Genomic DNA, 11,326 nt, shown 5'->3' on the forward strand with positions numbered 1-11,326 from the left:
CGCCCGTCCCCTGGACCTGGACCCTGGTGGCCTCTATCTCACTGTCACTGTCTATCCTAGACGCAGTGATGCACACGCACTGCCTCTGCCTGTCTGCCAGAGGCCCAGAGTGTCTGGTGAGTTTCTGTTTCTCCACAGCTTTCTCTAGATGGCCAAATCCCATTCTTTTATGTAGTTATAACTTATAAGCTTTGGGGTTTGGAAATTGGAGATTAGAAATTAGACTGTAAAGGCTTAGAAATTGTCAATTGTGGATCTATTATCTGTGAGTCTAAAATTTCTTGTCATTTTTCAGAAGGCATAGGGATTGTAGATCTATCATCTGTGAGCCTAGAATTGAATGGAAATTGTTGTAATTTTTCAGGAAGTTGAGGCATGAAGAAATCAAATATAGCATTTCTTTTTCAGAAGCATGAGGCAAAAAAAGTTGCAACTTGTGCTCCACCAATTCCAGCTGTTGATGAAGAGCAGTCTATTCCTGTTGTAGAAGATCCTCTAATTATGAGTGATGAAAGTGCTATCGTAGTTGTGGATGAAGGGACAGAAACACCTAGAGTAACAGACACAGACACAGATCCTACTAGAGATAATGGGTCAGATGAAGTTGAAGAAGAAGAGAAAGAAGAACCGCCTCTGGCTGCTGGTGTTGATTCCCTTGAGCATGACCCGGGACTAAGGAGTCCTATTTCAACCTTTGATGTGAATGAACAAGATTCTATCAGAAGAAGGTACATTTTAAAAGGCCCCTGTCATCTTTATGCCTATAATTATCCATCCAGAAAAATCTATGGTAAAGATCGCCGCTTTAATTTTGTTTGGTTTCATAAGTACCATTGGATTGAATATAGCGTAGAGAAGGATGCAGCATATTGCTTCTATTGTTATTTGTTTGGTAAGGAAAGTGGAAAATTTATTACGGATGGTTGGCATAATTGGAATATGGGAACTATATCACTTGACAAACATGAGTCTTCAACTTTACACAAGTTTGCTCAAGAGAAATACAGCTTATTTGTAAAAAAAGGGTACAAAAATTGATACTGTCATTGAGAAGGTGTCAAAAAAGGATTGAGTTGATTACAAGGCTTGACTTATTCACTCAGATGTTTGAGATTCCTTCTGCATCAAGGATTGGCTTGTCGTGGGCATGATGAAACTGAAGAATCTAACAACAGAGGGAACTTCCTTGAACTCTTGAATTGGCTTGCAGGAAATAATGAAGAGGTGCACAAAGTGGTTCTGAAAAATGCCCTAGGTAATTGCATTTTGACCTCCCCTCGCATACAAAAGCAAATTATTAGATGTTGCTCTGAGGAAACCACTAGATACATACTTGAAGAACTTGGGGATGACTACTATGCAATTCTAGCTGATGAATGTAGTGATATATCACATAAAGAACAATTGGCTGTTTGTTTGCGTTATGTTGATAAACATGGAAGTGTTTGTGAAAGGTTCCTTGGAGTAGTTCATGTTCCTAGCACCACTTCTTTGGAACTTAAAACAACTATTCAATCTTTACTCACTAGTCATCACTTGAGTCTTAGTTCTTGTTGTGGGCAAGGATATGATGGGGCTAGTAACATGAAAGGAGAGGTTAAGGGGCTAAAAACACTGATAATGAAAGAGTCCCCTTCTACTTATTATGTGCATTGTTTTGCACATCAACTCCAATTAGTGCTTGTTGCTGTTGCCAAGGGAGATATTGGGGCTAGTACTTTTTTGCTCAAGTTTCACGCTTGCTGAATATTGTTGGAGTTTCTTGCAAATGCCATGATATGCTTCGAGATGTTAGAGCACAAAAATTGAAGAAAGCACTTGAGTTGGGTGAAATAGAAAGTGGAAGTGGGTAAAATCAAGAGATGGGATTGGCTAGGCCTGGTGATACTAGGTGGGGTTCTCATTATAGAACTGTTTTGCATATCATTGACATGTATTCTACCATTCGAGAAGTACTCATAACTCTTGGAAAGGATCCCACACAAAGAGATGATTGGCCAAACATACATGCTATGGTTTTGACTTTAGAGTCATTTGAGTTTGTTTTCAATGCCCACTTGATGCTTGTGATTCTTGGGTACACAAACGAGTTGTCTCAATCTTTGCAAAAGAGAGACCAAGATATTGTTAATGCAATGACACTTGTTAGTGTGGCAAAGAGAAGGTTCCAACAATTAAGGTCTGATGGGTGGGAAGATTTCTTAGAAAAGGTTAAATCAATTTGCATCAAATATTCTATTGATGTTCCTGCAATGGATAGCAAATATGAGCCTCATGGAAGATCCCATCGCTTTTATCCTGTACAAACAATTGATGATCACTATAGAAGAGAAGTGTATATTGGTATTATTGATAGAATTCATCAAGAGCTTGAGAATCGGTTTGATGAGGTTAGTAGGGAGTTGCTTATTTGTATGTCAGCATTGAATCCCTCCAATTCATTTGTCTCATTTGATGCTAAGAAAATCCTTAAGCTTGCAACTTTTTATCCCAAAGATTTTTCAAGTTTTGCTTTGAGGACACTTGAAATTCAACTTGGCACATATATTGAAGATGTAAGAATGGATGATAGATTTGAAGGACTGAACAACCTCATTGAGCTCTCTAACAAGCTTGTTGACACTAAGAAACATGAATTTTATGGATTGGTATACTTAGTCCTTAAATTGGCATTGTTCTTACCAGTGGCGACAACAAGTGTTGAAAGAGTATTCTCTGCATTGTGTTTAGTGAAGAATAAGGTGAGAAATAGTATGAGTGACAGGTTATTGAATGATTGTTTGGTTACCTTTATTGAGTGTGATATATTCTCCACTGTAAGCGAGGATGACATAGTTCATGCTTTCATGGCAATGAGAAAGCGCAAAGCAAAAGCCTTGAACTAGAACTTGTATTGTAATCTCTTATTTATGTAAGACCTTATCTTATGTATAATCTATTTGTGCAAGTTTCGGATCTATTTATATAAGTTTTGAACCTTTCAATTGTATTATCTCAATTTGGTTAATTTATAGCTATTTTACTGAACTTTTTCTTTGAATTTTGTCGTGTTGCACAAGAAATTTTTTGACTAGGACTACTCTGGTTTTAAATCCTAGGTCCGCCACTGCTTGGAGTTACTTTGGTTGTCATTTCCTTATCCTGTTTTGGCGATTGATGAACTGATCTGATGCAAAGCAAGGCATACGGAGGATCTGGCCCCACCCGTTAAGACTGTCAAGCAGCCGAAGGCTGGCCTCAGGGTGGATGACGAGCAGCCAAAACCTAGCCCCGAGGTGGAGGAATGCCGGTGGACCCCATCCTAGAGTCCTCAGGTGCTCGGCAGCCTTTGGAGGAGTCAACCGCCCCTTCTGCTGGACTTGGTAGTGACGAACGATTAGCGTCAACAGTGGACGGGTCGGTGACAGCACCCGAGGCAACGGCGGGAACCGCCAGGGTCCTCAGGAGCAGAGGCTGGAGTTATCGGCGTCACGCCAGAATGTAGAGCGGAGAAGCCTACGGTGCCGGAGGAGCAGACGACGCTCCCTAGGGCATCGGAGGGCGTGGTCGGACGCGCTATCCGGCCACCGAGCCCCCAGGTGGTGCCTCAAGCTGTGGCATAGGAGGACGAGGTGGAGGAGATCGAGCATGAAGAACCTTGACCCCAATCTATCTGAATCCTCCACAAGCATGGCGACAAGGTGGTAGTTGTTGAGGAGGAGGACACCACCAGGGAGATGAGGAGACTGAAGTCCACCCTTGCCGGAGTGATGAAACAAATCAAGGTCAGTATTGCATCTCGAATCCTCATCTTTGATGTTAGAGATCGTTGTTCATCATTGTCTTTGTGCGCTTGTAGGGAATAACTCAGACTACCCAGCAGCACCACCAGCTGATCAAAAGGATGGAGCCCCTCACCGAGGAGAATGGAAAACTCAAAGAGGCGGTGAACCTTATGGAGAAAAACATCCAGAGGGCCCAGCACGAGTGAGACCTTGTTAAGTCCAACGCGTAGGACCTGGAGTACCAGAAGGGTGTCCTATCTGAGCAGCTAGTGGCTGTGTCCAAGCAGCTACGGGGCAAGTCCGAGGAGCTAGCAAGTGCTTCCATGCAACTGGAGCAGAAATCCGAGCAGCTCAGGAGCGTATCCAAGCTAAAAGCAGGTACGATATATCAGTGAATGTGCTTTGTATTATTGAATAGCTATATCTTTGGTGCTGACTGTTGTGCTTGTAGAGCAAGACGCAGAGCTCGGCCAGCTGTGCCAAGCCATCGAACAACTCTAAGAGGAGAAGACGAAGGAGATAGGGCGAGTAGACAAACTGGTTAAGGAGCTGAATGGTGAGTACTTCCTAGTCAGAGTTACTGCTGAAGTAGTTTCTTTGCTTGATGGAACCTTGTAATGCTTGCAGACTATAGTCGGAGGGTCAAGGCACAGTTTGATGTGCTGATGTCAGAGGCTAGGTGTAACAACCCAAAAATCCACACACCAAAAATCACAACTACAAAATTTTGTTGTTACCCTATGCAATGTTGAGTGACATCTGTAGGAGCCAACCCTAGGTGTGGCATTAGATGTAACCCAACTAGACAATTTCATGAGCATGGCATGTCATTTGTTAATTATGTTTATTTAAATCCTAACAAATAAAATGTAGCATACATTGTTAATTCAAATGGTGATTTGGATTTCCATTTGCTTTATGTAATGCTTAACAACTCTTTTAAAGTAATAAACCATAAAGTAATTATAAATCAAACCAAAGAATAAATGCTTAAAGAGAAAACTAGTTCTATTTTTGTATAACAAAACTACACCTATTTTTGTTATACAAAATAGCTAAATAAAGTTCCTAATATGTATAAGAGTGTTGTGGACCTCACATCTAATAATCCAATGGATGAGGTACACCAGTTTTGAATTCAAATTCCAAATCAAATTTGAATAAAAACAAAGAAGAAGAAAAATAAAACAGAAAAAGAAAAGAAAAGAAGAAGGCCTCGTAGCCGGCTCGACCTGCTCGGCCCGCAAGCCAGCCCTGCTTCACGCATAGGCCGGCCCAACTTGCACAACCGAGCGACCAGCCTAGCAAGCCAGCCCAGCACGCGCTCACGCCCGCGCGCCCGTCTGCCCCACCAGCTACCGCTGCCACCCGGACCCCACGCGTCAGCCACTCCCGGCACAGTGTCTTCTTCCTCCTCATGCCGGCACCTCCTCCAACCAAGTCCTGACCAAAACAATAGGCATCGGCCCGGGGTCACACGAATCACCTGGCCCTATCCCCTTGGTGCCGTGCCCACGCAACCTTTGCGCTAAGCACCCGCGCCTGTGATGCCATCCGATGCAATCGATGCATCGCCAGCCGTTCGCCCCGTCCACCATGGGTGAAGCTTGGACCTCGGGGCTATAAAGCGACACCCAGAGCACCTTAGGGATTCCTCAGCCCATGACGCCGCCGCTCGGTGGCCCAACTGCCTACACCACTCTGAGAGAAGAGGGCCGAGAAGGAAATTCGGAAGAGGGGAGGTGAGTAGAGAGCTCGGAGACGTCGATCACCAGAGCCCAGGTGCCGCCCTAAGCGCCTACCCCGACGACGTGCCTCGCCACCGCACCACCACCGAATGCCACCAGCACCACTCGGTGAGTCCTTTGCTGAGACCTCCTCCTAGTCCATGGACGCCGTAGCAGTGCACACGCTCGCCACGCTCACGACGCTGCTGTAATGGCACGGCCACCCCATGCACACCCGGCTGCCTCGCTGGACTAGGACGCAGCCATAGAGCACCACCGTGATGATAGGAGGATAGCCGCTTAGACCGAGACCCCGTTAGCCAGCCACAGCGCCTTGGCCATGAGCACCGAACATCGAGTAGAGCTCTACCGTGCACCACCTCCGTGAGTAGACTCCACCATGCCCTATGGTCATTGTCGATGCTATATCCTATCTCCCGCTAACCGTCTAAAAGAGAATGGGGCACTAGGACCCCTAGAACTACCCCTAGATGCCCCGCTGACGAGCACCGCCATGACCGAGCCACCGACCACCATGGCCGAAGCCCCATGAAGCCCTGGCCACCACCTTGACCCCACCACCATACACGCTGAGGCCTGGTGAAGCTTTTACCCACCTCAATTAGACGCCTGCGCCGCTGTGGGAGCTCGCTGGTGAGCACACCACTGGCCGGAACACACCAAGGAAGGAAGCAGAGGATTCCCCTCACCGGTCGCACACACCTACACTCGGTGCACATGGACCAGGCTAGAGGGAACAAGGATAGACTTGATCCACCAAAGACCCAGCCTACGATCCATGCACCGTGAACACCAGTCCACTGTGAGCCACGTGGTGTGGGCCGACCTGTGGACCAAAGCCCAGTGGAGGCCCTTGGCTACGACGTGGCAGCGCCACAACATGCCACGTGGTGGGCCAAAGCCCAGCCCGTATCCAGGCCCAACCAGCCTAGTTTGGACCCAGTCTGTGTTGACCGTTGACCGGTCAACATTGACCGATTGACTAGACCCACATGTCAGTGACACAGAGACTCTGGACCCACATGTCAGTAAGTGACGTCATGCTGACGTCATGACAACGTCACGCAGGTCCCACCTATCAATAACAACACAGCCGAGGTGACATCATGATGACGTCAGCTGCTGACGTCAGTAGCTCTGGCCCCACATGTTAGTGACTATGACCTGTTGATCGTTGACTCACCTATTGACTTGACATTGACTTTGACCGAACCCACATGTCAGCGACCCAAGAGCCCTGGCCCCACCTATCGAAACTGATGACGTTGCTAACGTCATGCTGACGTCAGTAGGACCCCACCTATCAGCTCAGAATTGACATGATGACGTCATGCTGCATCAGCATGCCACGTGGACCAGTCACAGCGTGACACGTGTTAGCACGATATTAATTCAGCCTTTTCCCATTTTCAGAAATGATTAAAACTTCAGAAATTCATAACTAATTCATACGAACTCAGAAAAATGCGAAACCAGGACCACAATTCATCTAAAATCGAGCTTTACGGAATGAACCCATGTTTGAGTGCATTTGGCTCTTTTGAATTTTTATTGCTTCTTTGTGCTATTCTATAGACGTCGCTAATGCAACTATAATTCGAACGTATGCAGACTCAGAGGAGAACTAGATGGACGAGGATCATGAGTACCGTTAGGAGTACGGAGATGACTACACTAAAGGTGCCACATCCCACCCAATCTCGTAGCACCTATTACGCATGGCTCATATAGAACTGTTATTGCTTACTTTATTGTTATATTCACATTATGATAGGACTTGCATGGTAGCATGCTTACTTGATGGCCTTTACCTTGACACAACCTTACCCCTGCTTACCTTGCTATTAGGCTAGACACACGCATGTTGCTATATTTCATTGCTTATACTTCTGCTGCGCTTGTACTACATTGATGCATGGTGGAAACTGGTGTTATCTGGACTATGGGGAGAGTGCTGCATGTGTGACTTGGGTGCATGGAGGGTAAGGGTTGTGTCGACCAAGTTGGAGTATACGACGAGCCTGGGGCAAGTCTTGCCATGGGGTGCTACCTGGGCACCCCTGGAATGGATACCTATGGTGGGTAAATGGTATATGAGGTGGTCCTAGGTGTGAACCTGTGATGGGAGGAGCCCGGGATGGAGGTGCTATGGTGGCACGGTAAATGGAAACCCTGATGGAGACATTCTGGCTTGGTCATCCCTAAGGACTTACTAGTACTCAGATTCACCAGGAAGCCTTATGTACCACTCGCCCTATATGGTGCGGGACAACCGGACTACTTGATAGGATATTGCCACTACTGCTAGGTTGATAGCAGATAGTGTAAGGAGGTACGGGGCACGGAGGATTTCCCCCACACCCTTCTGAGACTTCATGGAGACCTTGTGGACCCGGCTCATGATTCACAATTTCAGCCACCCCAGACTAGACTTGGGGTGTACCAGGGCTGAATGGTAGAGTGGCATTATCCTAGGCTAGCAAGCGGCTGAAATCAGCCTAGTTGATGATGGTCAGCGAAGAAGGCAGATCTTGTGGTTATGTAAAACCTCTACAGAGTGTATGGTTGATCGATCGATACATGTGCCGACTTGTCAGCTATGGACCTTTCCTGGGTTTTGCTTAAACTAGATAGTGAGATGAGTCCTTCTCTTCTTCCCCCGTAAGAGAGTGTCGGTTGTAGCCAGGGGCTACGGGCCTTGAGATAGTGCCGAGAGGGAGTTGGCCTGTCGACTGGGTGATGGTATGGTGATGGTGTGGAGATGGTGGTGTATTGATCCCAGGATTGAAACCTGGCTCTGGATGGAAATAGGGTGGAATGGGTGTGGGAATGGTGTTAAAACTTGACCAACTATTATTATATACTTAATATGCCAAAACATAGGAAACCCTAGCCTTATAGGTTCCTTTTGATTATATCTCACTTGCATCCAATTTCCACAAAGCAATGCTCATAGGGTGGGAGTGGCCAGTACAAATCGTACTGATAAATTTTGGTATATAGGTTCTGCTGAGGAGTATAGCTCCAAGGAGTTTGATGGTTGAGGGGTTCATTCCTACGCTCGAGTTTGGCGATCTTATCTTCAAGCTGTTCTGAATGAATGCTACTTTTGATTCCACCAATGCAGCGATGTAATAATTTATGTAATTCCGCACTATTTGTACTCTGAAATTATGTTGTATGGATGTGATATTCGACTAGAATTTGGGTAATATGATCTACAACGGTCTTATTACATTTTGACTCTGTGGATTTCCCTTCATGGAAGTCAGGTCGTTTCACTAGGACCCAACGGGAGAAGTTTGATGCCATAGTTGCCAGAGTTAAACCGATGCTCAACTGCGTCGACCTAGAGGTGGCTCCTTAGCTCGATGGTAGGCCACCGTGTTCAGACACTATCATCTAGAGATGCAGGGCAGCATGGGAGAGCTTCAACCGCGACACTGTTGTTACTGCCATTACCCATGCCCTTGCGGTGGTTCGGTCCCACTATCAGTCTATTGACCTTTAGGCAATAGGGGCTAGATTTACCAAAGGGATGGGCGAGGCAGAGCACCAGTAGCTGGAGGATGAGGTGAAGGACGTGGCGAAGAAGCTAGCTGGTGATATCAACCTGTTTGGCAAAATAGAAGGCGATGGCGTAGCTCGATGATCTGCTCGGAGAAAAATATCTATAACATCTGGAGAGGGTAGTTAGAGCACGTGAGAGCATAGAAAACATTTATGTATTTGTATAAATGTTATAAAGTGCAAGTTTATGCAGTTTGCTGGTATTTGTGGTGAGGAATCGTTGTAGTAATAATCCTAACGCAATTATATGTAGTATAAGTAGCATCCGAGCAATTAGTTTGTTATTGAGCTCTTTGGCCTCAGCTAGCCCATAGTCCATAACGCCGAGCGCGGAGCCTGTGCACATGTAGGAGGAATAGGCGTCACCAAAGAACCACAGCCGATCACCCATAACGCAGAGCATGGAGCCCGTAGCACGTGTAGGGAGAGATTGGAGATTGGGTCTTCTCCATAGAGCGCAGAGCAGAACTTGTGCTGCTCGGTGGTTGGTGAAATAACTTGGAGATAAACATAGTATAAGTGGCATCCGAGCAGTTAGTTCTTTACTGAGCTCTCGGCCTTGGCTAGCCCATAGTCCATAACATCGAGCGCGGAGCCCGTGCACGTGTAGGAAGAATAGGCATGACCAAGGAACCACAGTCGACCACCCATAACGCAGAGTGCGGAGCCCATAGCACATGTAGGGAGAGATCGGAGACTTGGTCTTCTCCATAGAGAATAGAACAGAACATGTGCTGCTCGGTGGTCAGCGAAACATTTTAGAGATATGGAGAAAACGTGGTCGACGATTTGGAGAAACCTGTTCAGCGAAATACGTTGGAGATTCAGAGAAACATGTTCGGCGACTTGGAGAAACATGTTCGGTGAAGACATTGGTGATTCGGAGAAATGTGTTCGGCGATTTGGAGAAACATGTTCGGCGAAGATGTTGGAGATTCGGAGAAATGTGTTCGGCAATTTGGAGAAACATGTTCCGTGAAAATGTTGGAGATTCAGAGAAACATGTTCGGCGATTTGGAGAAACATGTTCGGCAAAAATGTTGGAGATTTGGAGAAACATGTTCGGTGATTTGTTGAAACATGTTCGACGAAAACGTTGGAGATTCAAAGAAACGTGTTCGGCATAGTTATGGCAATTTCGTATTGGAGTTCATTATGGAGTAGCTTAGAGCTCGGCGACCATAAGTGCAGATTAAACCATAGTGGAGAAATAATGGAGACAAATTATGGCGGCCAAAGCTTTATTCATCATAAAGTAGAGAATACATATCTGGAGCGTTTCAAGGATAGAAACATATAAGGTGCTCGATATGCCATGAGTTGGGGACATCGACTCCATCTAAATCACATAGGCGATAAGACCCTGGTCAAGTAACCTCTTTCACGACGTAAGGCCCTTCCCATGGGGAGGAGAGCTTGTGCATTCCTTTGGTTTTTTGTTTTCTACGAAGAATGAGGTCATCAATAGCAAATGAATGACCTTTAATGTTGTAGTTGTAGTACCTCCGCAAGCCTCCTAGATATTTGGTTGTACGAACATAGGTGATTAGGCGTTCTTCCTTGGCCTTGTCGACATCCTCTGTCCGAACAGCTGCGGCTTGCTCTTCATCATAATTTTCCACCCTAGGTGCTCGGAAAGCAATATCTACTAGTAGTATGGCTTCTGAGCCATAAACTAAGAAATCTAGAGACACACCGGTGCTGTGACTAGCTTGAGTGCACAGTCCCCAAACCACAGCTGGTAGCTCCTTGAGCCATCTGCCTGGATGCGTTTCTTCTTTCTGATATAGCCTCTTTTTGAGGGCATCAAGGATCATGCCATTCACCCGTTCGACCTAGCCGTTGGCTCTAGGATGGGCAATGGAGACGTATTTGACGGAGATGCAGTGGTCTTCGTAGAAGTCCCAAAAGTGATGGCCAGTAAATGTAGTTCTGAGGTCAGTGATGATGCTATTTGGGAGACCAAATCTATGGATGATATCTTCGAAGAGCTCAACTGTTTTCTTTACAGTAGCCGAGACGAGCGGTTTATACTTGATCCACTTGGAGAACTTGTTGATGGCGACATATATGTATCAGAAACCACCTGGCGCTGGCTTGAAAGGCCCAATCATATCCAGTCCCTAGCATGTGAAGGTCTAGGAAGCTAGGATGGTCTGCAGCTCTTGTGCCGGCATGTGTATCTGCTTGGTGAAAAATTGGCATCCTTCACAACATCGGATGAGGTCTTCTACATCGGAGATG

The 11,326-nt window shown here is 46.1% G+C and overlaps 1 pseudogene; it reads left to right on the top strand.

Annotated features, from left to right (window-relative positions):
• Window positions 1-375: 375 nt before the first annotated feature.
• Window positions 376-2,885, top strand: LOC136507320 (uncharacterized; annotated as a pseudogene).
• Window positions 2,886-11,326: the final 8,441 nt, after the last annotated feature.

This window comes from Miscanthus floridulus, chromosome 15 (genome assembly GCF_019320115.1).
Source record: "Miscanthus floridulus cultivar M001 chromosome 15, ASM1932011v1, whole genome shotgun sequence".
NCBI classification, from domain to species: Eukaryota; Viridiplantae; Streptophyta; class Magnoliopsida; order Poales; family Poaceae; genus Miscanthus; species Miscanthus floridulus.